Source organism: Calidris pugnax, unplaced genomic scaffold, assembly GCF_001431845.1.
Source record: "Calidris pugnax isolate Ruff unplaced genomic scaffold, ASM143184v1 scaffold28, whole genome shotgun sequence".
In the NCBI taxonomy this organism is placed as follows: Eukaryota; Metazoa; Chordata; class Aves; order Charadriiformes; family Scolopacidae; genus Calidris; species Calidris pugnax.
Window position 1 is genome coordinate 373,075 of NW_015090842.1, and position 27,169 is coordinate 400,243.

The window sequence follows — 27,169 nt, forward strand, 5'->3', positions numbered from 1 at the left end:
GGTGCCCCGTCTCGGTGAGATGCGCAGAGGAGCACTTTCCCCATACTGCTGGTACTGGAGAGGAACAGGCCAAGGCCCCTTCCTGTAGTCAAAGGTCCTGGGCAGGAGAAGGGGAAGTGAGGTCACGAAAAGTGACCATGGCTTGAATTCGGTGAATTCAGCTGCATTAGCATAATGCTTCCTTTGAGGGAAAGTGTGTAACATCTTTGCAATGCATTGAACTTTCCAGATGAGATCTACTGCCTACCTCCTAGCGGCATTCCTGTGCTGCTAATTGCATGACTCCTGCTCCTGTCCTGAGGGACAGAGATTTAAGTTGAAAATCAGGGATTCAAACCCAGTGAATAAACCATCTGGTCTTTCCTGGGGAGACTGCATGAATAATCAATGATGCTAATCATGTGAACAGATGCCGAAAGATTAGATTTCTTTGCTCTGGCAGTGTAAAGATTCCTTATTATCATGGCAAAGTGGTTTTATATTGCCTTTATCAGCTCTCAGAACGATATGAGTTGTTCTGCCCGTCTGTGGTGAGTGTACCTATCTGTGGGGGCTGTCTTAGTATCCTGCCTGCTGAACGTCCCCTAGACTTACGCTTGTTAAAGCATGCGCAAGGTCATTGTGATATTTCTCAGCTTCTGGTAATTCTGGGCTAACTTTACAAGAGTAAAGCTCATGCCATTAATGTTGGCCCAATGATCCAATCTATCTAAGTCTCTCTGTAGAGCTTCCCTATCCTCATGTGAATCAACACTCCTGCTTAACTTGGTGTCATCTGCGAACTTGCTGATGATACACCCTATGTCCTTATCAAGATCGTCAATAAAGATGTTAAACAGAAATGGTCCCAACACTGAGCCCTGAGGCACACCACTTGTGACCGGCCGCCAGCTGGATTTAAATCCTTTGAGCATCACTCTTTGGGACCTTCCAGCCAGCCAGTGCTTGATCCAGCAGATTGTATGCTCATCCAGGCCATGTGCAGCCAGCTTTTCCACAAGAATTCTATGGGGGACAGTATCGAATGCTTTTCAAAAGTTCAGGTATACAGTATCCACAGCCTTTCCCTCATCCAATAATCGGGTCATCTTGTCATAGAAAGAGATCAGGTTTGTCAGGCATGGCCTGCCTTTCATAAACCCATGCTGACTAGGCCTGATCCCCTGGTTGTCCTGGCCATAATTTCTCTCTGTACATGTTATAATAATCTCTTCCTCCTCCCTTTGCCACTCTCTCTTCTGGCAGTCTGTGACCACTGCCCTCCCCTGCTCTAGAGCCCGGTGATTGCAGTTTCGCAGCAGCAAACTCAGAAAATATGGCAAAACTCAGAAGGGAGAAAACAGGTATATTTGATGAGTTTCCAACATGAATATATTTAAGATCAAATATAGTTAAGAAAGCCCATGTTATTGGCAGGGCAATCTATGCAGAAGATACTCTTGTCACCAAAATAATTTGCCAGGTTCTGGTCATTTTTGGTAACAAACCCAGATCTATCAGCTGCTGCCTAAACAGGCAATAATCAACTTATAGCACAAGGGCTGAATGTGGCTGTGTGGTGTCTTTCACAAGGACGGAAGCTACAGTTTTTTCTTAAAAATGTTTTAATTTTGTTTTTAACATACATGCACATTTTCTGTCAATCTGGGTCCAGAAATTTCTCTTAAGAGGTTGGAATGAATGAAGCACCTGAAAAAGGTGCTTGTACTTTTGCAGGGTCTTAATAATATTCTCAGAGGAGTAGCCACTGATAAGCAGGACCTAAACAGGTGAAGTACAGACCATTGTGTAAAGCTGCATGGGTTGTGTTTCCATTGATTACGCAGCCCATTCAGATCATTAGAAGATGGGTGTTCATTAGCGATCGCTGTCTGAAGTCACAGCCACAGTAGCCTGAACTCCAGATGCCAGAAGTCAAACCACAGCCAGAGCTGAGAACAGAAAGTACAATACATAGAGAGGGATTTTGAAATGCTGTTTTAGTGAACTTTTCGTAGCAGTGAAAATGATGTAACCATTTAAGGAGTTGAGGTACAGTATGTCAGTTGCTGAAATGCTTAAAAATAAACCGCAGCACCCTCCTTTCCCAGGCTGGGAGGTGGGGGCGCGGGGCCGAGCAGAGCCCCGGCCGGGGGCACAGAGCAGCCTCCAGCGGCTCGGGAGCACGGCCCGCAGGTCCGAGGCCCGGCGCTGGTGTTAATCAGCTGCTGCTTTCTGAGCGGCGTTATGTCTTGTATAATAGTTGCAGCCTGGTGTCATTCTTCTGCTTTTTCTCAGCCGGGAGGGCAGGCAGAAGTGGCTGTTTCGCTCGCTAGGTGACAGTTTTCCTTACTGCGCGCTGGGAGAGGCGAGTTACCAGAAGTGCCCTACGGAGAGAACAGTGCTTGTTGCTGGGAAGTTACACGATCAAGTGTCCGAGCCCAAAACCACAATGTACTATTTGCTTTAGACAGTCATGCGATAACGTGTTTCTTTCTTTCTAAGCTGTTAAAAATAAAACGAGGATGCAGAAAATAAATGTTAGAACAGAAGGAGGGCTCTGACTTTCCACATAGCTAAACCAGCAGGGTGGCAGCCCTCGGAGCAGAGCAAAATTATAATTCAGGGAGTGATTTCTTTTTGCCCAGATTTAAAGAAATTGTCACATCGTTTCCCTACCTTTTAAAAATAAAGGTTTAAATGGGCTCTGAGTGTCACGTTGGATGCTGGCCTGTGACTAGGGAGCAGCTATGCAGAACTCTCTCTGCTTGGCCCCTGTCTCCTGTTCTCACCTGACTTGGGGTCGGGTTGGGAGCGGAGCTGCCGGGGGACATGATCTGCCATTTCCACAGGGCAGGGGCACCGGGGCCAGTGTGATCCAGGTGAAGTTGGGTGGGTAAGGGCAGCAGATGGTGAGCCGTGGCCTCATCCCTATTATGGCACACTTTGTGACACTTACCACCCTGGACAATTATATACTAAAAGCACTGATTTCTTCAGCTAAAGTTTGGTGATCCTAGAAGCCACTGTGAAAGACTTGTGCCATCTGTGTGCTGGAAATAGGGAAGGAGAGATGGGCAGCGGGAAGGGACACAGAAGGTACGTTTTTCCTAGAATTTTAAGCAGCTCCTCTTTGGATATTGTAAAATAAATCATACCTAGTGCAGGTTCCCAATAATAACATAATGCAGTAAATGGTTGTCAGGAATTTGAAATGGGAATGACTGTCACTGGTGAGCTCTTGGTGCCAGCGCAGAACCTGCCTCCTCGGGGTATCAGCTGTGGGTGCTGTTTGGTTTCCATGGGGGGAGTACAGGTCCATAAATGGACAGGTTTCCTCCTCCTCCTCATGGGCTTACACGAACACATTTCCACAGCAAGTGACTGGAGGGCATCTAGCTCCAAAGCAGGCTCCTCAAGGGTTTCATGCTGTTTGCACAGCTGGAAACTGCTGCTGCTGCCACTTCTGCTCTGCGGGACGGAGCGTGCGTGGGGGAGCTCTGCGTGGAGACAGAAATGACTATCTCTTATGGCCATGACTTACACGTGACCAAGGGGGCGGATGCTGCAGCCCTGCAGGTGCAGAAGATTCCACAATGTGTTATCTCTAGCCACGGACTGTCCTGTTTCCAGGAACGCTCTTCTGATGGATCAGATAAGAGCCTGCCAGTAACTTCTTGTGTGAAGGAGTCAGCGAAAGCGTCTTCATCAAAATGGCTTTGTAATCGCATTAGTTTCTAAGAAGCACAGGAGGAAATAAAGATAGAGCTGCATGTCATACCCTACTTTTTACATATTCTCGTTAGGTAATTGTATCATATTTGCCATGTAGCTGATAAATTAAACGCGCTATGAAATGGCACACAAATAAATCAGGCCTGCAAATGTGAATGAGTGACCCCCCTGAATCCAGTGAGATACAAGCAGGTGTGGAATGGTCACGTTTTCTCAGGGCTGAAAGGATCAGCTGCCAACATTTCAATTTGTGCGTGATTTGAATATTTATTTAGAACAGGATGGATGGAAGGTACCTTACAATGGATAGCAATAAGTGTGCATTAGGAATTCCCCTGTAATCCAACCCAAATAATCACAAATGTACACAAAGATCCGTTTATACGTAATTCTTTAAAATCTTTGGAAATGAAGAAGTTCTTCAAAATTTCTGTCATGAATTTTGAGCCCCTCTCTCTTGTGGTTAGCTCTAGGTCTCTGGCATCTTTCCAGGCTGGAGCTGAACGAACACTTTGGGGTTTGGCAAGTGTAGAGACTACGGGTAAGAGCCTGATCCAAAGGCCATTTTTTCCAGTTGGCCTGGAACATTTCCATTAGGCGAAAGGAATTAAGGCCATCACAGCACCCTGCAACGTTCAGGCAAGGCTGAGGTCTTGTAGAACGTAACTAAGTGTGTCCAGCTCTTCACAACAGCCCATTTTTCCCTGTGTTTGCCCCTTGGCAAGCACTTTCACTGCTTTTGACATTATCTACAGCATCCTTCTGGCGACTATGGTGCAGGAAGGCATAAAAATGAGAAAAAGTGAAGAAACAGGATTTGCAGGGGAGCTGGGATCCGTGTAAATAAGGGGAGGTCATTGTTTCTAGACCACGTTCCCAAGCTCTTCTAAGGGGGCTTGTTTGGGGTTTCTGGGGTTCTGTGGCGGATGAGGCGGGTGATGTGCTGGTGTGTGAGGATGTGAGATGGGGGCATTCTAGTGCTCGGGGATTAGTGTTGCAAATTGGTGTTTCGGCTGCCACAGCTCTGCTGTTGGTTATCACTCCTTATCCCCCTCTTCCTCTCTCAGATTTAGCTTCTGCTGTTCCCTCTGGAGCGCGTCTCCTAGAGACGGGGTCTGTCTGTCCCTGTGGCCCCTGGGTGCAGTCCCCGTCTGTGCTCAGCTCTGACTCCCCAAGTCGGGCTGTACACAGACAGCAGAAATTCATCTTGGTTCTGGAAATATTGCACCCCTGAGCCAGCTCTTGCACAGGATTCTTGCTGTCATGTGGAGTAATGGGAAGGGCTGGAGAAATAGCCAGGGGTCTGAAATACACAGCTGTGAGACCTGCCAGAACGCCTGCCTGCTCCGGAGGGGAGGCTCGGCCAGGCTTTCGGAGGCTGACGGATCCCAGTGCCCAGACGTTCACCCGTCCCACAGCTGCTGTAGGAGACCCTACGGCTGCCGCAGCCTTGACGATCAGCTGGTTCTGTGGAGGACAGCCACAACCCCCGGGTCCTCTTCAGGCCACATACAAAAGCCGTGTGTGTTGCAAGAGGGCTGCGGACCACCCTTGGGAGCCCTTGATGGACAGCTTCCCGCCTCCTGCCCCTCAGCATCACCCTGAAATCATCGTTTCTGCTGGGCCACAGGCCTTCCCTGAGCTGGCCTGAAACGCCAACGCTTGTTTTCCTCTTGCACTGAATAAGAGACTGACAATATCTAATTGTCAGTACCCCTCCCCTGAGAGACGTGCAACAGCATTGCTCCTCAGGGCATATTCCCCACTGCTGTATTTAGAACAGTTTGAAAAGACCAAATTTTAAAAATAATAATCTTTCCAAAAACTCCCCACCCACCAGCACTCCTCTGCCAAATTTCAGTTTGAAGAAAATGAAAAAAGACAAGTTTATACACTGATGAACGGGAGTTCAAAATGGAACCTGAACATCGTAATTCTTGTGAGTATACACTGATAATGGAAAGCAGTGGTGATGGTGGCATCATGCCCAGAGGGGCCCTTTGTTGTGGATGCTTGTGGTGGTGCTTCTTTTTGCAGTTTATATTAAAGGTGAAAACGTCTGCTTTCTTCACTCCTTAAGACTATGTTCCTTCCTCTCAGCTTATCGATGGAAACTTTAAATAAAGCTGCCTGTCAGTAAGCCTGCAGTATTGCTAACTGCAGATTGCTTGCACAGTGAGTTTAGCTACTTTTGTGTTCGTGGAACTCCCACTTTCTGCAGATGTTATTTCATAGGGTTATTTGTGGACGTTAGCCACAAAAGACCAAGTAGGCAGTCTTCAGACTTCTGCTGCTTCTATTAAGATTTGTAAAGGAAGGGTCACCTAAATAGGTGGCATCATCTCTGCTCCTGGGTTTTGTGGACAGTATTTGCTCTGTGTATGCATCTAACTCTAAAGTGAATGATGATACCAAATGATTTTATTGGCCTACAAACGCTTGCTTTAGAAAATTAAAGGAGGTGGAAATGTCGTGATTGGATGTTTCTTTAAAACTGGTGTGAATAGAACTCTTTTGTGCAAGTTTTCTCAAATGCTGTGAATGGGGCTGGAGATCAGGTGGAATAAGAATGGCTTTGAACGTGTAAGTGCAGGGGCTGGTGCTGGGTTGCACAGGACTTGCACGGGTCACATTTGGTGAGGTGAATTTTGCAGCCTGGAATCAGTCGCCTTTGTTCAGACTCCGCCGTGGTGCTGTCAGGGCAGTCATCTCTAGAGGTTGTAGAGGATGTTTGATCTAACATCAGGTAACAGGTAATTTCCCTTATCTCCTGGCTAAACCATTATTGTAGATGAATTCTGATATAACTGAATCCTCTGCAGCGCCAGTGAAATCTCTGTAATTAAAAAGCAGAATTTAATCTTTAGATTTTATAAGGGTATAACAATTACCTTTTACCCATGCATATGAAATACTGCATCAGGCAAATCTATAATTAGTTAAAATTAAAACAAAGTGCATTTCTATTATTAACAACATTGCATAAAATTCTCAGTGCCATAGCTGAAAAATCAAAGCCAAGTAACAGTTCAGAGACAGTTGCTGCTATAAAACTTTTGACCTTAGTTACCGAATGTACGTACAAACAAATAAACTAACCAGACAGAGATAGTCCCCTAGGAGCAATCAAGATTTGCAAAATTTTGGGGGCATTTAGCCAACCTGTAAAGTTGATGGAATAAAAAGTTTGCCTGTGTATGCCAGCTCATTAATCAGTGCCCTTCTTCACTAGCTGAAAGGCTGGTTTGTAGATTTGCTTTTACTCGAGGCATCCGTTTTTGCGTCCTTTCCAGTAAATATTGCTGACTCAGAGGCTCCAGGAATCAGAGAGCGTCTTGCTGAACCATTAGGGACAGCCCTGCGTATCTTGCAGGGATAGCTCTGTGAAGGCTCTAAGTCCTGTCCTGCCAGTTGTGTTCTTTAGATACAGCCATCCTCTTGGATACCTATTGCTTCATATTGGCTCAGAATACTGCTATATTGTCAAATCTGGGAGCCCTTGGGTAGCCGGTTCCAAATACCGTTCCTCAGTAATGTTAGAGCTCTTTGATGGGGAGTGTTGCTTGTGCCGTGGGTCTCAGGTGTGCCAAGTTGGTTCTCCATCTTCCTGTGTTGACTCTTCTCCTTGTTGTAAGCCTCAGGCCTTGGCACATCTCACTTGGAGTCCCGAGGACTATCTCGATGAGGGTTGGTGTTGGTCTCCATCATTCCAGTCTTCCTGCAGTCAGCTGCAGCCATGCTCCAGTCATCAGCAGAATTGCTCATTATTGAACCTTACCTGGTTTTTCATCTTCAGCATAAATTTTGTTTTGACTGCATGCTTATCCCAAAGCCTCTTAAAGTCCCCTTTGGAAGGTAGATTAGAGGCTTAAACTTACTGTCCTCCTTTCACTTACTGGGGTATGTACTGGTACGAACTGGGGACAGTTCAGGGTGGAGTTTTAGAAAGTGACAACTCCTCCTTTGTGTCCCTGAGGACACAGAGGACACGGTAAGCCTATTTTCCAGAGCTTTGTTCCCAGCTGGCATTACCTACCACCTCTGAAATCAGGGCTGTGTCTCTGAGCCCGAGCCCCCGGGGGAGCATCACGAAGAGGAGCCTGGTTACCTCCCCAGCCCCCTGTGCCGCTGCCATCAGTGCTGCGGGGCCTCTGCACCCCCCGGGGTGTTTGAACAGCCACCTCACCTGCCCATCCTATCCCATTTCAACACACACCTACTCACAGCATATTGCAGTTGGCTTACATCACAGCTAGATAAAACATTGCCATCTCAAACTCGCTCACATTGTTCGAGCATGAGGAGAGGGATCGCTTTATTCCTGTTCTGAGGCAGTGTCACGGGGAGGCGCAGGCAGTAAGACAGACAAGGGGATGTTAGGAAACCACTCGGCAAAGACTCGTTTAAAAGTTTACAGAAGGTCTTCCCACGTTGAGGTGCACGGAGAGTGGTGCGAGGCTGCCTCTGGCCCTCACCCTCATCGCTGGGAGCGGAAGGGAAGGACCGGAGTGAGAAATGGGGTGACAGGCAGTGGATGTAGCTGTAACCCTAAAGGAGGTGCCAGCAGCAGAGAGGTGACACAGCAGGACAAAGCATACTACAGGTTGTTGTTTGTTTGTTTGTTTTAAGTACAAGGACACAATTTCTCTGTGTTTTGGGGCAAATCCTGTTGTTCTTTTGCCCGACTCCTGGGACTACTCCTGGGAGAATAAAGGGCTTAGAAAGCTTGGGAAAGTAGTCCCTCATCCTTGCAGCTGTTATTAAGTCCTGTAGGCAGAGCTGGAGGAACACAGGCTTTGTTCTGGAGCAAGAGCAAAGGGCCATCTTCTGCCCTTTACCCAATAATGTTTATTTCCCAAGTGCTAATCTGAATTGAACCTTTTCACAAGCTATTTTTGAAGCAAATCGCCTCGCCAAGCTTGGATATGGGAGTCCTGTAAGCTAGGCTTTGAAACCACAGATTGCTATAACAAAAGGTTGAAGTGTCATGCATAAAAATGACCCTTTGCCTTCAGAAAAAAGGCCACACAAAGCAACCTACGTTTTGTCCACCTAGTAAAATACACATGGAGCTTACATCAATAAGCCTTTAATCATATTTGTGTCTTCACGAGCTGTGCTGTGACTTGTTTGGGCTGTCTAAACTCTTCAGAGTCCTGTCCTTGTGTATTTGTGTAAAATGTCTTGCACACCTACGGAGCTGTATATAAAAAATAAAACCTAATCCTCATCAATAATCAAAGGAGGGAGCAGCTGCAGGCTGTACTTTGGCTGACCCTGGCCCAAGTGAGCTAAAGAAAAGGAAATAAAACCCCTCTATATGGCACTGTGAGGCAGGAGATGAGTGTCCCAGCTCCTCTCTGAAATGATCCGTGTACCTGCGACGCTGCAAGAACGGGGAGGGTTTTTCTTCCCAGGGGTAAGAGGGTGTTAGTCCAAGTGCCCCTGGCTCTGCACAGCCTGTGACGGGCAGAGCTTCTGCAGGGCGACCCTGGGGCCAGGCAGATGGACACCAGGGCTGTCTCTGCCCCATGGGGGAACAAGGCAGGGTGGCTCCAGGGGTGCCCCTGCAGCCCCCCACAGCTCCCAGGAGGTGGCTGTCACCTCTCCCATACGGGCATCGCTCCATCAAAGCCACACTTCCCCACGGCCGGTTCCACAGGCTGCGGTGTGGGACGCTGCACTTCTGGGGACAACAGGAGGTGTGAATTTGCCCTGCTTTGTCTTCGCTGCCTGCCAGTCTTTGGCTCTTCCCAGTCCTCCCAGGGATAGTGGATACGCACAATTTCACATGTTCCACCACAGCTGAATTTTCCATACAAATCCCCACTTTACAGCTCTCCTGTGCTCTCGAAGATGAGAAATTATGTTCTTGCCAGTTTAACCCGTGTAAACTTCATGATAATCTGAGTTTGGGAGAGAATTAATAAATCCCAGTGCATGTTTCCTGGGAAAGAATTCTGGTCTGTTTTCAAGGCAATGATGCAATCTCACTGATGGAGTGAGAATAGCTTTTCCTTCAGTCCACACCTCAGATTGCACATGAGTTACGTAGAATGAGTGAAGTATTCCCAAGAACTCCAACAGAAGGGCAGTCATTTCTTTTCTCTCCTTTTCCCACCATTCTTAAATCTTCCCTATTCTCCCTTTCAGCTTTTAAAACAGCGTGTACTGCTTCATTTTAAGACCTAAATCCCTCCATCGGACGTCTTCTGCTGGCTGGATGCCCACCCTCCTCCTGCCTGCTGCCCCGGGGCTCCTGCCGTGGCTCGGCCGGTGGCCTTCCCTGGGGACCACGAAGGGCCCGGCTGTGCTGGCCCCCAGGGAGGCACCGAAGTGCCGCCAGCACCTTGGTGCCTGAGAAGGGATGGGAACTTCTAGCACTTTTATTTTTAGTCTGTAACACCTATCTCACAGGACAGCCTTTCTAGCAAGGGGTAGTTCCGCTCGTAGAGAGTTTCCAAGTTTACCAAGTCTTCTTCTCCCCTCTCTTTGCCGTGTCTTTTCCCAGGGCCTTGTTTCCCTTTTTACCTAGACAGGAGGTAATTTAACACTGGTCTCTTAAGGTTACATCCGAAATGCCGCAGCTCTTTCACGATCCATGGACAATCTATTTTCAGACAAACTCGTTTTCTTTAAAAAATGGAAATACTTTTTCTCCCAGAGGTGCTTCTCAAATACTTAAGGCAATGGTTATATGAGAAAGTAGGTAACTTTTAGTCGCTCGGGTTAGGGAAGCAGTTCACCAGTAGCATTTTGCACTATTTTGGGGTTTTTTTGTGGTCTGCTGTAATTCACTATCAAAGCTAGAAAATTGTTTCATGAATGCATAAGCAGTACATGGCACCTCTTCCTGTGTGCTGTGCGTTGTTGTTAGTGCCTCTGTTGGATGGCTTTTCTTCTCCTTGCTGTTCCTTAGGCTGATCTGGGGACTGGCGCCTGCTTTGGGATAGATCTGAATCGTAGTTTTAGAATATGGAATCTTATTTGTGTGGCTTATTTCTTTGTTGTGAAGCAATTAGTACCTCACTCATGCTGTCCACATCATACTTTATTAAAATCTGTATTGAATATACAATTTATCTACTTTGAGATTGATATTCATCCCCTGGTCTGTCCCTGCTGCCAGGGGTCTCCTGTTGCTGTTCACTGAGACCCCGCTGGGTGTTATTTAGGCTGATTTTCAGGGACAGCTTCATCTAGAGGATGAGTGCTAATAAAAATGCTCACAGCATATAGTTCTACTGGGAAGAAATTCATGTGGTCTGTGCCCTTTCTGTTGCCGCGTGGTGTGATTAGGCTAGTGAATAAGTGTATTTTCTTGGTATTAGAGCTCATGAAAACTGTAACCGAATGATTTGCTAGAAGGAGGTTTCAAAGTGAGTAAAATTAAAATTAGGGTGACAATGGGACTTTGAATCTCGCATTGTGTGTCTCACTTTGGATAGGTCCCTGGGAATGCATAACGCAAAATGCATCAGTGACGGATCAGCACTAAATAATCAAGTTAATTTGCCCTACCTCTAAAAACTGAAATCTGCAAATCTAATTTCCTGTAGAGGCTTTCACTATTGTTTACAGCTGTACTGTAAAGCATATATGGATGTACAACAGGAGAGTCATCTGGCCTTAAATGCAGTTGATTGTTGGGCTCAGGAGTGTAGTAAAACTGTCAGCCAAACTCTGCCATTGAACACGGAGTTATCTGTACTTGTGACAGGAGCTTGTCAGTGATTCCCAGTGAAAACTCCTGGAGGCCTAATAATTGTAAAAATGCTGAAAGAGAATTTTCACCCTCATTAAGAGTCAGAAATGGGTTGTATATTAGTGGGCTACAGTCAGACTACACACACGGGAACTGCACAGAGCTGCCCCTCTGCTGAGCACGCTGCCTCCCATCCCATCCCATCCCATCCCATCCCATCCCATCCCATCCCATCCCATCCCATCCCATCCCATCCCATCCCTCTGCAGTGCATGGTCCACCCTTGTCCCCACCACCTGGCTGCTGTTTCAGGCAGAGGCTGTACTGGGGGCTGTGGTGTCCTTGTTCCAGCTCGCAGGGTGGGAGCTGTAAGGGGTCCCCACGCCGCTTTGCTGCTGTTCCTCAGGGAGCTCTCAGCTGGAGGGGCACCCCAGGGGACGGGGTTGGCACTGGCTGCTCTGGGCTGTGCTGGCGTCTCTTCTGGAGCAGGCATGATGCCCCACACTCGAGACTGCCAGCCTTGCTCCGGAGTTCAGAGCAGGCTCTCCCGGGGTCCCTCAGGTACCTGGGAGGTGGGTGCACCCACCAGGACAACTCCCATCAGTCAGAGGAAGATGACTCCAGCCCCCCATGTCTGGGATGAGTCCTGTCGCCACTGGGCTGGGAAAGGAAGAGGTGCTGGCCCTGCCAGGGCTGGGAGAAAGGGCCGGTGGTTCCAGTACCACCCAGCAGGTCGGGATGTGGGCAGGGGGCTCTGCACCTTTGCAGCCCAGCAGGAGGTGTGTAGCGTTACTGCGGTCAGAGATACGTCTGTCTCCTTGGTACGTGGCGTCTGTCTCTGTGGGCTGATGGAGGTGCCTGGTTTCCCTGTGCACTCCTCCTGCCTTGGCGTCTGTCTCTGGGGGTGTTGAAGGGGGAGCTGTGCCCAGGGCTGCAGCCACTGTGGGACGGTGCAGCCCTTCAGTCAGCCTGACAATGGTCTTTGTGGATCTAATCCCTGGGAACATGAGTCTTGTTTGCAAAAGTGATTTAAATGATTGAGTGCCCAGGAGTGCTCCAAACCACCCGCAGAAATAGTTCTTGCCCCGAGCCCTTGTGAGAACCTGTGCAGGTTTCCATCAGGAGAGGTAATAGTATTCCCTGCGCCGTACAGCTTAGTCCCAGGAAAGCGGGCAATGGGTACGCAGGAGATCAGAGAGGGGAATCTGAATTTATTTTATTGATTTGCATTTATTTTCTTTTTTTGTCTACACCTGAGTGCCTCTCAAAGATTTAAGGGCGTTATTTAGAAAGACATCAGTGGTAGAAGTACCAGTACTGTAATAGTTGTTGCTGTTTTCACGTGTTTCTCAATTAATCCTCAAAACTCCCTTCATACTGTTCATTTGGCCTCTGAAAATAAGATTTCAGACTTGACCAAGGAGCTTGCAAAGGAAGCAAATGTCTTCAAAAGAGGCGGAGCCCCGGAAGTGTCAGCTGTGATTCATTAGTGTCGTAGAGACACAGAATCGAGCTGAAGAGGAGAGGGAAAGTTTCCATAACAGCAACAGTCCTAAAACGAGACTGGAAGAGTTGTCATCATTGTTTGAAACAGACACAACCCCGAAGCACATCACTATTATTTTCTAGGCTCGTTATGGTGCTGGAGGCATTGTGCGACTCACAAAGCCCCTCAGCCACCTCTCTCCCTTCAGTTTCTCCATCATTGTGGAATTTAAATAGCTTGTTCTTCTCAGACAATAGTTTTGTCTTTCTTCCACCAATACTGTATTTATTATAAATGACATTTCTGCTTAAACAGAAGGGCTGTGATTCAGAAAGGCCAGCAGTCAAGTTTTCTTTACCACACAAAGTAGAATTCCTTTTAAAGGATTAAACCGAGTAGATTTCAGATATTTGCATAACAGCCAGACTCGTGTTCAGAGGAAATCCAGTAATTTCAGGAACAAATGAGTTTAAATTTAATTGCTGCTCATCTATCTATCTATCTATCTATCTATCTATCTATCTATTTTAATTGGAGAGGGTTTTCTAAACAGCAGGGTGGCCACAGACTTTATGCCTGGCTGTGGGTGCAGGAGCAAGGCACGCAGTTCAGGGGTGGGCTGATAAAGACTGTACTTCTCAGTCAGGAGGTGTTAACCTTGAGACACACTGGTGAGTCGGCTGGAGCTACTCAAAGCTTTTTGAAAGTGCTAATCGCATATATTCTCTTGATGTTCTTTCCAGCAAGGAAACAGGTCTTTTTGTAGAGTTGGGCATTGTGTTGGGTTAAAGTCAAGGTGGTGTTTGAGTGTCTGTTTCTCCGTGTGCCGGCTGGTGCCAGGGCTGGGGCGGGCGGTACGTGCCCCACAGCCGGCTCTGGGGGTGACGCCCCATGAGCTGCCCTCACCCACGGCTCTGCTGGGATGGGCCTCGGCAAATCCGGGCTTGCAGGATCTCTCTCTGTGTCTTGCAGTTCCAGCCTGCTGAGTCCTGTTTGGGTGTTCAGGCTCCTGTGAACTAGGAAGTGCCCAACTGATGTCAAAAGGAAACAAAAATAATCCATTTGGAATGTGATCTAAAGTTTCCTGAAGCCGGTGCTAGAGCCTCATGGCTTCAAACAGCCTTTTGGTCAGGTGTGTCTTCTGTAGTGTCACCAATGACGTCCACCTCCCCTGTTGCGGGTCTGAATGCATTTCCCTCACCTGAGATGAGCAGGAAAGATCTTCCCAAAGCAACCTCCTGAGGGGTGAAGGACTGCAGGAGAGATTCCCTTTTCCATTGATTTTGTGATGACCAACATCCTGGGGGAACGTGCCAGAAACAGCCTGTGGAAACACGGGCTGGGGCCACCTGGACACAGGGGAGGGTGGAAGAGCAAGTGGAGACCAAAGTCTCCAGGACTAGAAGCAAAATGCATCCTAGACCCGGGGCAAACGTGCCAGGAGTGGACGGAGGCTTTCGCTGGCAAGCGCAGGGTGAAGGTGCTGTCTGGAGCTGTGTCCTCAGCTGGGGCAGGGGGTTGTGCCTTGCCTGCAGCAGCGTTTGCAGAGGGGCCGAGCGCTGCGCCAGGGTGGCAGGAATAAAGGCTTGGGTACTTGTGCCAAACCCTTCATTTCTTAACGCTGTCACCTGCGGGCACGCTGCTGGGAGGGCTCTGGGCTCGCTCCCAGCACCTCGCTGTGAGAGAGGTGTCCGTCTGTCCCAGCTCCCCCCCAAACGCCGCCCGTGCTGCTCCTGCCTGAGACACCCGTCTTCGGGCTGTGGTGCAGGCCCTGGTGCAGCCCAGCCGTGTGGTGGGGCACCGGGAGGCAGCAGCTCTCTCTCCTGCCGTTATTAACGTTCCCCTGCAGCAGAGACAGGAGCCAGCTCTGCCGCCGGCGCTGGGTGTCTCCCTGGTGCCAAGGGGCAGTTCTCCTCGTGCATCAGAGGAGGAAAAGCTTTTTGTCGCCAGCAATATTTTAAAGGTGTTTTTCATGTATTTAACATGCTGTCAGGATACAGGGGAACCCGTGTAATAGATGTCAAACAGAGGAGTCTTCTCTAGAATTAGATATTTCTCTCCCACCTTCTTTAGTTTGTCTCTAAACAAAATTACTCTTTTTGTACCTGGCCGTCTGCTTTGGGGAGACTGACCACGCTGCACTGGAGAAAAGATCTGAGTGAAACGCTGTGTATGGATTTGCTCCTTGCAGTTTAAAATTACAGATCAATTCAACCAAATATGATTAGAACAAATATTTCTGTATAATCTTTGTCAGTTGGATATGAAGCGTTAATGTTTGGTGGCTTGCTTCTCTCTGATCTGCAAAGAAGAAGGTTAGGAAATATCTTTGGTCTCATCTTTCCTGTTATGATAAATAACTGATCTGTGGTCAGAGCCGTAAAGTTCATAACCTACCCAGAAAAAGCCCAGGAACAAACCACTGCTGCTGCAACATTATGTAAAGTGGAAAACCTATTTTCCTGGGGAGGGGTGCTGCTAAAAGATGATTTCACAAAAGAGGAAGCCCTTGCTGTTTATCCTGCTTGATCCAAATGTGCAACATTTCCTGTGGCCAGATCTGCAGTAAAATCAAAGGGGGGAGCCATTTTCTGTGGTCTATTGCTTCCTATGGCGTACCCATATGGGAGAGGAAGAAAATTACCATTTGTTATAAAACTACTCCTAACCTTCCTTATCTGATTAATCAATTAAAAACAATGATGCATTGGTAATAACCCCACAATGTCCAACTGATAATCTGGTGTTCACATCTGTCTGGCAGAACCACTGCCTATTTTAAGGTGACAAAAAGCAGTTTTACGTATTCTGCAAGACGGGATTTATCCTGAAGACTTTGCAAACACAGAGTAGACAGCTGATAACATCTTTGCTTGCGGGAGGTCATCAAGTGATTGTGCAAAATAGCTAAATCTTGGGGTTTAGAAAATCAACATGACTACGTAGAACAATATAGAAATTAAGACCCTTGTTAATAATTGATGTGTACAACCAAATCTTGCAAGCCTGACATGGCATAATCACTGTTGAACTTGGGAATTCTGCATGTGCAGGTACTTAGCTCCTGTGTGTTTCGATGAACACAAATGCCATCATGAAGATCACCTGCACAGCTTTGTTTCAAGTCCCCAGTGTGTCCGAGTAAAATGATAGTCTTTAATTGCACCCTGTGCATTTTCCCTGTGGTGGCTCGTGCCGGGGCTGGGCAGTGTTTGGAGGGTCTCAGGACTGCAGGGAGCTCTCTGAACGGACTGGCTGGAAGATCTCTACAGACTTCACCATGAAAACAAGCAGTGCCCAGCGCGGCCTCTGCTGTGTCCAGCGCTGAAGCTGCAGCCTGGGGGGAGTTTCAGTGTGTGTGCAGGTACCCACAGCCCTGCCCAGGGAATGCGGTTCTTCCCGTTTCCCCAAGCACTGAGGTAACTGCCTCCTGGATCCTGGTGGCTGGCACCTCCTCGGCGCTGAAATGAGTGATGAAATCAGCTCCCAGCTGGAGTCCGGGGTGGGTAACAGGAGACTGGGGCAGGATTCCTGGATTCTGCTTGTGTCTGACTGAGTGACTGATCTCCAACAGCACACGTAAGTCAAATCAGGGCATGCTGTGATCTGTCACGGGAGGCAGTTATGGGATTAATGAATGTTTGCCAAAGCTTGTTTAGTCAATACTGCAGAACACCGGCACAAGTAACTCGGGTGTTGGGTCCCATTTTGTCAGGGACAGGCTGACAAGGATTCTGCAGTGCAAGGCAATGCTGCTGAGAGTGTATGTTTCTTCTCAGTAGAGGGCTGTGATGGTGTTTTCTGCCCCCCCTTTCACATAATTGGCCACCACCTTCTATAGTTTCTGGAATGAATTCATTGAACCCAGCTACCGTTTCAGCTGCATCCCCCAGAGTTCCTCTCTCTGTGCTGGGTCCGCATCCCTGCTCCACATCTCACGTGGCAAAGGACAGGCCCAAACCATGGAAGGACAGAAACACACGCACGTGCACCAGCTACTTCGCACCAAGTCCCGTTCTTTTGGGACAGGTCAGATTTACTTTCCATGCTCTGAAGAGCTTACAGGGCTCACACCACATTTCTAACGTTTCCCTGAGGCATCAGACTGACTGCCGCTGTGCAGAACAATGGGGTAATCAATGCAGGCACAGTGGGGCTGTCTAATTTGCCTGGAATTGGGACAAAATCCATGGGAAGGATTGGGCCAAAACGCACGTTCCCAGAATGTCTGCAGTGAGCAGTTGATCTGGTTCTCCCGGAGAGCAGCCCAGTGCAGGGAGCTCCATCGATGGTCCCACAGCAGCCCAGGAAGGGAGCGGGGCTCCTTCCCTCCCTGTGTCCTCAGCAGCTCCAAGGAGGAAATATGGAAGAAAATGTTCTTTATTGGTACTGACTGCTCCATGGTACCAGAAAGCATCTGAGAGACAAAACTTAGGGATGAAATATGTGTGCAGAGCATCCCATGGTTGGCTTGTGTGTGTCACTGGCTCCTAAAATCCGGATGCCAACTTCCTGCCCAGAAATCAACATTCTCATTCTGAAAATATCAAAATGCTGAAAGCAAGTGTGCCAAATCTGAGACAACCTAGATGTGGATGTGTTTTGCAAAGAAAAAAGCATTTGGGTTTCGTTTAGATATCAACCCTTTATATTTTAAAATATTTCTTATATAGCTTTTTTTTTCCCCTTGGTAAAATGTTTTCAAATGAAAATGAAAGATTTGATTCCAAAAATGTTAGCGTGAAAGTTTTGAAATATTAAACCATTGAACTATGTTAGGAGTCATGAAAACCAATGTGAAGTATTCCTATAATCAAAACTAGCCCAGAACTGAGTCCGGTGTCCATGTGAGTGCTGGTGACCCCGAGCTGTTCGTGTGTGCTATTCCCCGTCTGTCTCACTTGCTGCTTTTGCTGAGGAGGAGTTCATCAGGGTGGTTTTGTGTTACCTGTTTCACAGTAGTTAACTCATCAGTTGGAAGTTAGTCAGAGATTAGGAAACATTATGAAGTTATCAAAAAAATGGCATTTTAGGATGAAATCAGTTAATCTTTAGCCTCACAGGACAGAAAGAGGAAACGTAATTGCAACACGGAACTGTGTTTTACAGTCATTATCACTTAGAAAGCCCTTCAGATAGTTCTATAATTAGCATGGGACGTGTAACAGAGGGCAAAATACCTGACGGGAGAGGGAGGCGGTGAATGTTCTCATTCACAAGCGGGGTTTAGCTGCACGGCCTCCGAAGCAAAGCTCCTTTGAGCACCGAGTCGTGGTTCACCACATCTTGGGGTGCAGCCCCCCGCACCCTGGCTGTGTGTCTCGGCTCACGCGGCTGCGAGTGCTGCCGCCGGCAAACAGCACAGGTGCCTCGGGGGCAAACGCAGGCACCGGATGGTGACAGGGACCGCTCTGTCCAGGCAGCCCCCCGCGCCCCCCGGGCTGTGGGAGACCTTTTGGCACAGTCACTGCTCCCAGCCACAACCTGCTCCCTTCATCACACGTGTTGATGTTTATACAGCGTCTGTCATCGCTCGCTTAAGTGGATAAGAATATGGATAGAGATTAATTCCTCCTCTGTATTTTGTCTTGAAATGTAAACAGTGTCGCCGCCGAACAGCACAGGTGCCTCGGGGGCAAACGCAGGCACCGGATGGTGACAGGGACCGCTCTGTCCAGGCAGCCCCCCGCGCCCCCCGGGCTGTGGGAGACCTTTTGGCACAGTCACTGCTCCCAGCCACAACCTGCTCCCTTCATCACACGTGTTGATGTTTATACAGCGTCTGTCATCGCTCGCTTAAGTGGATAAGAATATGGATAGAGATTAATTCCTCCTCTGTATTTTGTCTTGAAATGTAAACAGTGTTTTTAACTACTAATTCCTGAAGTGTGACACTTCGTAAAAGATCTACCTAAACCTCAGCAATCGTTGCCGGTGCTTAGCTCAGGATTGATTTGCTCCAGTGTTATTTATACAACGAACAGAGTGTTTCAGTGAGTTCATCTCTGCCAAGGAAACTCAGTTAAGTTTTTGAGTGCTCAAAATCCAGGTTCTAATGCTGAATTGTGTAGGTAAAAGGTGAGCCGAGGCTGGGCACTGCCTATTTACCATCTCCTGTGGGTTGTACTGGTGGGAAAACTCTTCAAGTCTGGTTTCCAGCTTCTGCAGGCAACTGTGTCTGATACTACTCGCGTCTGAGGTGAGCTTTTTCTTCCCCCTTTTCTTCCTAGAATCCTGTTCTGGCTCTCATTCTTTCATGACCACAGGCTTTCCTTCACTTTATAGCCCAAATATATTCATGGATATTTTATACCTGTTTATCTTTAGGTGTCTTTTAGTTTCAACAGCTCTCATAGGTATCTCTTGCCAGAGTACCTACAGGGAGCAGTAGCTTTAATTTAGCTAGGGGGAAAAAAGAAAGAGAGTCAAATTCTGCTCAGAATGGATCAGGTAATTCAAAATCAGGCCATTTTCTCCTCACCACCACCAGCCCTCAGTGGTTTTGCAGAATGCTGTCGGCTCTGCCAGACACGCTGTCTCCTGCTCCCCAGCAGAAGGGGATCCAGGATGGCCGAGGAGGTGACGCCTCCTGCTTGTGAAACTCTCACACGGTCTCCTCTTTAGTGAGCTGTAGCCATGAATTCCAGCCAGAAAGTGCTCACTGCAAACCACGGTGACCACAGTCTCTCCAGCCAGAGCGCTTCACGTGCTGCCAGAGCCACCAGCGGAGGACACGGAGCCCTCCTTCCCGAGCCACTCACCAGCGCATCCTCTGGCTCGGGCGCTGACGAGGCGTGTCTCACACGTAACACAAACCAGATGCTGTGTGTCCATTGCAGAGCTGTGCAGCTGAGCAGGGGTTACCGAGTGGCCAGATAAGCTGAGCAGCAACCGCCGGGAAGCCTTGGGGGAAATCCCTGTGGTCCAGGTTGGACGCAGCCGTTTGGTAGAGGTTAACCCTGGTTTTGACTCACCTGTGAGTCTCTTGAGTGGTCTGTGATGCCCTGTGAGACGGGACCTGGCTCTCTGTGCTAGTCAGGCCCCACTGATTTATTGGACGCACTGTGGCTGTCACGGTGGTGAGCGGGGATCGCCGGTACCCACGGGGTGAGCCCTGGGCACGGCCAGTGCTGCAGGACAAGTCCTCCGAGTGTCCTGGTCGCATCTGGCCTTCACATTTGTGCTTGCAGTTCATGCATTCATGTGTGCACTGCACTCGGAGGGGCAGATTCTGCAACCAGACAAGTGGCTGCAGCTTCCATCAGGTCTGCGTCCGGGGGTGTGTGACTGCGCTGCCAAAACAATAGTTTGTCACCGTCAGCGATCGCTGACAGTATCATTAGTAATCTAATGTTATTGGGTAAACAGGACTTTTGATTACAAGATTTTTCTTCTCCCAAAGATTAGAATTTCAAGAATAGAAATAGTTATTCAGCATTTGATACCCAGCCAGACCAGTTGAGTTTTTGCTAAAAGAAATAAATCCAGCTAGCACTGAGCAGGGATGCTTTGTAAATGTAGCCATATAACTCAAAACCTTGACCGGTCCCCAAGTGTAGATAATTTATGATTTGAAACCTCATGCTATCACCACAGGACCCAGGGAAGAAGTTCAGGGGATACAACATATTTCTTGTTAGAAGCAGTATGAAATAACTCCCTCCGCTGATGATGTTCTGGTGGTTGTTACCCATCCAGATCATTCCATGAAATCTTCGCTTGAACTTGTTGACAAAGTTGCTTCAATATCTTCCTGTAATACTAATTGGACAAAGTCAGGGTTTATGCTGGTGAATGGTCTTTGTTCGCTGCTAGTAATTAACTATTTAACTGGAAGCCTTAGGGCTTCACGCCCTGAAGGTATACGCTCGGTGCAACTGCTGAATGTGAAGGTTGGAATCGCCAGAATTATCAGGAAGTGTCAGCAGATTGATTTGCTTTAAATTTATCTTGGTGGGGGAGACTGGCAACTAATAAGATTATGATTGTTCCAAAAAACAATTACGTATTGAACACACTGCCAGTTGCTATAAATCCTGGAACTTTTCAAGAGATGGCTCCATTATTAGCAATGTTTTTGTGGAAAAATGAGAACCACAACATTGGCATTAGGAAAATCCTGGAAATTGATAAAAGCGAGCTTTTGTTTGGAGGCAGAGTATCGTTTTGGTTCTCACCTCCTGAAACTGAAAGAGGCCCTGTGTGGTTTCACCCAGAGGAAGCTCAAGCCTAGCCTTGTTTATTAAAAAATCCGAGCTACAGCGTTATCTGCCCTGAAGAACCGGGTTCCAGGCTGGCATGATTCACCCGCTGGAGCCCGAGGGTGCAGCTCGGGGTGCGATGACACAGGCAGGGAGTGGGTCTGCCCCACTCTCCAGAGCCTGGCATCCGCAGGGACGTGCGTGTGTGAGAGGCGTCCTGGCAGCAGCTGGGAGCAGAGCTGGGCCCAGGGGTGTCCCAAGGGCACTAAGAGGGACCCAGCTACGGGCAGGCACCAGCTCTGGGTCCTGCATCTCCCTTCCCCTGCTCTTCTGCTGCTGAGAAGCCCCTCTTCCTGCCAATGGTAGCTGCAGGAATGCTTCCTAGAAAGGTATTTTGGGGGACGTTCAGTAACAGTAATTAGAGAAAAATGGGTTACGCTCTGAGACCACGTGAACTGCATTCCCAGTCCCCGAAAGCGCCCGTGATACGTAAGAGTCATTGGAGCTGAGGAGGAGCTCGTGAGAAGTCTGCAGTACTCTGCACCTTAGCACGATAGCGTGTGCACAGCATGAGCGTGTCCTCCCCCAGGTGAAAATTGTCTGTGACTTCTGAGCGTGTAAGAATGCTCCAAACACCAGAAAATAAAAAGCAATAAATATACTACCAAGTCTGTTAGAACTGTGAAAAAAAATAATACCTAATGTAGCAGTAGTTACTCTAAAAAATTCCTGGCATCTCTGGGATGGCCCCCTGCTTTTGTTGTGCTGGAACTACCCGTGTCTCTCACTTCGGGTTGTATCTCTCAGGGTAACCTGGTTTTCTCAAAACCAGCTCCAGATCAGAGAAAAATCCTGACTCCATTGAAGTGAATGGGAATTTTGCTACACACAGAATCTTATCCCCAGATTTTCAAACACAAGGAGATGAAAATTTGGCTCTTAACTACCCCTTGGGATTCTTGAATTAATGGTTCAACTTCCAAAAGCTCTGACACCCACTGATTTCAATAGGAGCTGCTGGAGCTCTGTGAAAAAAGGTTGTTCATTTCCAACACTAAATATGGATGGTGGAATCTTAAAATTAGGCTCCTATTTTTAAAAATCTTGGCCCAAATCTTTATTAATACCACACAACCATGTGTCCTGCATCTATTAGCAAATGTAACAGCATTCAGATCCACATCTGCTGTATTCTCTAAACGTGGGAAACAAAAATGGTCTTTTAATCAGATTTAGATGAAAAGCTGTCTCTGAAATAATGATAGCCAGTTATGGAGAGTCCATAATTTGCTATTAGTTAAAATATTCCCAAACAGCACAGAGGACAAGTGGTATGTGTATATACTGTTCCCAGAGAGCTCTGGTAATTGGAGTAATTTCAGCAATTTCCAATTTTAGAGGAAGTAACTGATCCCAAGATGTTACCTAAAGTAATTCTTACTGACAGTATTATAGGCTTGAAACATTTTCTGCTATGCCAATACCACAAACTAGCTGTGCAATTACAAGTGCATTTGTCACTTCTGTATTTATGTTATTAACGCTGGTAGTTTAAAAAAATGTATTATTTAGGACGGTCTCTGCCTCTGTCCAAAAAAACAAAAAAAGAGGGTTTGATATGTTATTAAAATCAGCATTAAGTCAGATGTCTGATACGCTCTGGCCAGGATGAAGCAGGTACACAGGGCTGGCTCTGATCTGAGTGGGAAAGCCCTGGGTGCGCTGGGGGAGGTGGCGTTACTGGTTCTGTAGGTGGCTGGAGTCAATAGCCTCGCACTGCTTTTATATTGTCTTGGCTGTGGAGAGCACTGGCTGTGTTTTTAATAAAAATTCTATGGGACATTTAGCAGAAGAATTAGTCCAGATGTTTCAGCTGGATTTCAGTTTGGCTATCCTCTGCTTATCTCTCTAGAAACAGCAAGAGTTAGGGTTGCAAAAGATTTTCCATTGCAATCCTTGCTTTTAGCAGGCTCCGAATTTCCTGAACTGTGCACTTCTGTTTGCTGAAACCTCTCGAGCTTGGCTTCTGTTGAGCAGCGAGGTACGGTGCTCGGTGCTGTGGTTGAGCAAGATCTCTCCAGCCACTTCGTGGGGAGGAGGAACATTGTACACATTCCCCAGCATAAATCCAACCACCTTGTTGTGAACAGGGCTTTGGTAAAAATCTCCTGCCCTCAGAATGGCTGAAGTGTGAAGTTGGACACCTGGGACAAACAAGGCAACTGTGGGTAGATGATAATTAGAGCCAGATCTTTATGCTTCTCATTTTATCTGTGCAGGAGCAGCTGTCCTATGGGCATGGCAATCCCCGTTGGTGATGCAGGGGTTACCCTGGATGTGACAGGGCTGCGGGGGCTTGGCTTTTGCCGAAGGAGACAGGAGCTGCCTCTGGTTTTTACTGCCTTGAGAACAGGTCTTCTTAATAGTAATACTATAAAGTAGTAGCAGGGCTCTGTCTCCTACATCCCCTAGGAAGCAAGAGACAGGGTAGTGAGAAGGAAACCACACAAAAGCCTTGCTGCGTTGCTACATCAGCTTTCTGCATTTCATTCCTGGAGGCAGGGTCTGGCTCCTCATCTGCTTTTCATCAGGGCTGAACCCTGTGGTACCCTTCTATGTTTGGGCCGTTTGAGGCTACCATAATACAAACAATAATAAATAACAAGTAAGCAACTGTAGTCTAAAGCCGTGGGATGAACTCCTTCCAGGTCTAATGGTTGAGGGGAAGGTCCCGGTGAACTGGGAGAACCCCAACTGATCATGCAAGAGGCTGGAAGTGTCTGTGGGTCCTGTCAAGGGGTGTACACCGTGCTGCTGTGCGGTTCCTCCTCAGCAGCAGCAGCTCAGACCATTGCCCAAACCCAGCTGCCCCAGCACCTCATGTGCCCCCACTTCCTACCAGAGCTTTGGCCAGCACGTTTGAGGAGGTATTATCTCCCTGAAATTGCTTTCCTAAGACTCCAACCTCTTGCGTCTTCTACCTTGTCCCTGGCTTGCAGGGAACTCCCAGTGTTGCTGAGGCATCCCTGTGTGTACATAGTGCGTGTGCCTCAGCAGCTCCTAAATATTTCCAGCAGTTTGTTGTGGTGTGATGCAGAGAGGAAGCGTTTGTGGATCTCCTGTGCCAGGGCACTGGCTCTCCCCACGGTGTGGCAGTGCGTTTCCCAGCACAGCATGGCATTGTGTGTGAGGATGGCTGTGACAGCAGCCACTGCAGTGGGGTGTTGGGTCAGTCTGTCTGTGCATCCCTTCATCTGGAGGGCTGTGTCACCAGCACCACAGCGGGGAGTGCCGCGCACGGCCAGGGCCACCAGTGGCCCAATGACATCGAGACCTGGGGGGTGCCTGACAGGCTTCTCTGTGGCTGCTCAGCAGTGTGCCACCTCCAAAGTTTGAGAGAGACCTGACAGGTTGAAAAACCGAAAACCAGAGGCCACACCTTTAATGCCAGTTTGGAAACAGGTATAAAGCATCTGGTTACCCCCGTCTGGGAAGCTAATCCACAGGGAGCTGAAAGCATCTGGCAAAGAAACTCATTTTGCCTTGGGCTTGATTTGGGGAAGGAAAAAAAAAAAAGCAGTATTTCCAGTTTTTTAATTGGCCTTTGGCAGGCGCAGAGCACTGCCTGGCAGGATCCCTGGGATTATAGGCTACAGCGTGCACTGCAAACCAGGGCTTCTGAATACCTGCTCCAGGCTGGTTGATGTGGGGTGTCAGGATGAGTGGGGACAGAAGCGAGGGCCACATTTGTCTCCCAGTATCTCCAGCTATAGAACCCAGGCACGTTCACATTACATCAGTGTACCATAGCAATGTGCTATCTGTTGCCTGACATCGTATTTTGGGTCCTGTTACCAAATTTCTCATTGGTCATAGCACGAGCGAATGAAGAGGATGAGGGATTTTTGCTATATCCAGATGATTAATAGATATGGCCTGTGTGAAAGATGGATTTTCAGTTTCTTCCTGCTTTACCAGGGCTGATTCCTTTTCTCAGCTTTTTCCATTTTAGAAGTCTGTTGCTACTGGGTTTTTGCTGGTAGGGTATCAAGGTATTGGAAGGTTAATTCTATTAGGATTCAATTGCTTACGAACAGTTTAATACACACTTTTAAAATTCATTATTTAGTACTGTACATAGATTACCTTGTTTTAGGGTTCCTGAGAAGGCAAAGGCAGCATCTTGGCTCTCAACCACAGCTTTGGAAGGAGCCTGCTGTCAACACAGCCCAGGCTGGTTTGTCTGTTCTGGCTGTGCAGTCCCTGTACAGAAATTGGGGAGGCTGGGCAGCGTTCTCTCGGAGCTTTGAACTGGTTCCCTGGTGAACTGAAGGGGTCCCATCAGTGTCCTGAGCATGGTTCCCTTCACCTGCCCTTGACCGACAGTCCCCGCTAAGGAGGGGACTTGGCTTCTCTGCTGCCCCCGTCAGCGTCTCCCGGAGGCTCCAGGGGGAACTTGTGCAGGGGAAGGTGCAAGTGAGCAAGAGGAGTCTGACATGTAAAACCAGAAAAGGTTATGAAACGTGGCTGAGGGCCTCTGGAAGGTTTCCTCATGGGGAAAAGCGAGGGCAGCTGGGCTCAGCAGCGCAATCGCAGCAGTTGATTGGCCCTAAGCCACCGCTCTGCGCTGTTGCAATGCGTGTCCTGCTGTTGAGACACGCCATGGTAGGAAGCTTTGACACAGCCACCAAGTAACAGCAGTGGCCCCTGATCAGGGTCCTTCCTATTTTTAAATGTGGGGTAAAAATGGCTGGGAACAGAACCGGCAAACAGAATTGCCATAAAATGGAGAAGAGCAGGGGCCTGGGGTGAGGGGGATGGTGGCTCAGCAGAAGAGGTCTTCTGCTGGAAAGGGTAACGATGGACTATGGGTAAGAGTTGTCTCAGAGACACACAGAGTGTCCACAAGGCGCTCGCTGATGAAGCACACATTCGTGTGCCACATGCCCAATTCATCATCGTTTCAAAGCCATTTCACCATTGTTTCTATTACAGCCCATTGTAATAGGCTTAGATGGGAATTATGTAAGTACATTCATTCCCAAAATGACCTGGGGAAAGAAGAGCCCTGACACGTTACAGTGAGAGCATCAGGAGTGCTGCGAACCCCAGGTGAGGTGGAGGGCAGTGTGGATTCCTCTTGCAGTTGCTAAGCCAAGCACAGGTGGAAGCATTGTCAAACCTTTTTTTCAGTTATTTTTTTCTGGGAGGATGGTTGCTAAAGTTAGTATCACACTGAGGTAGGCAGTGTTTCACCCTCTGAGCTGCCCATTCTGCTTGCATCTATTAGCACTGGGGAATTACTACTTCCTACCATTTGTAGTCTGTAATACTATGTGTTGATGGTTGCACCCAGCCTTTGATGAAGATGTCAAAATGTTTTAAAAAATACAATTAACTTCCAGCTCGCCCACACTCTTATTCCACTTTGTGCAAATGCCCAATTAAATACCATTAGCTCATAGAAGGAAAGATCTGAGAAACTAAAATTTTCAGCCGAGACTTAGCCAGACTTCGTTTGGTGGTCATCCCGAATCCTGGGCCCAAAAGCTCTGCAGCTAAAATTGAGATTAGTGTCAGCAAAGTCATTGTAAAGATGCAGAAATGAATAATCTAATCTCTAGAAATAAGGACGGAAGTGTATTTAGGATCAGTGCCTTTGTAGCCTTGTACATATTCAATGGACACTGGGCTTCTGGAGTGGTGATCAGGGATGGTCCTGGAGCAGTTGATTTACTCGGAGCATCATGACACTCACTAATGCAATGCAGATCTCTCTGCAGGCCTGTGATGTTTTCCAGAGCTGCTGAGCTGCTGTAATTTCTCAATGAAATCAGAGAGATGCGGGGACCTAACATTAATTTCCAGCACCACATAGATGTATCTTAATACCGGGTTTAATTAATGTTCAAATTAATCACCAAGTACTTTGGTTTTTTTGCATTAATGCATATGTATTACATTTTGATAGTCCGACGGGAAGTGTTCTACTTTGTTTCTCGGCAATACTGTGTATTCAGTTTTTATTGTCTGTGATAAAAGCAGCTCAGCCTCATTATTATC

General features: G+C 47.8%; 1 long non-coding RNA gene across 2 annotated transcripts in view; it reads left to right on the forward strand.

Annotated features, from left to right (window-relative positions):
* LOC106888101 overlaps positions 1-27,169 on the forward strand; it is a 141,253-nt gene that overhangs the window by 73,218 nt on the left and 40,866 nt on the right. The window contains exon 1 of one of the 2 annotated variants that reach the window (XR_001412038.1): positions 5,504-5,653. The exons of the other annotated variant lie outside the window; for it this stretch is intronic. This is a non-coding gene — a long non-coding RNA (uncharacterized LOC106888101). Of the gene's footprint in view, positions 1-5,503; positions 5,654-27,169 lie in introns of those variants that run through there. 2 annotated transcript variants of the gene reach the window in all.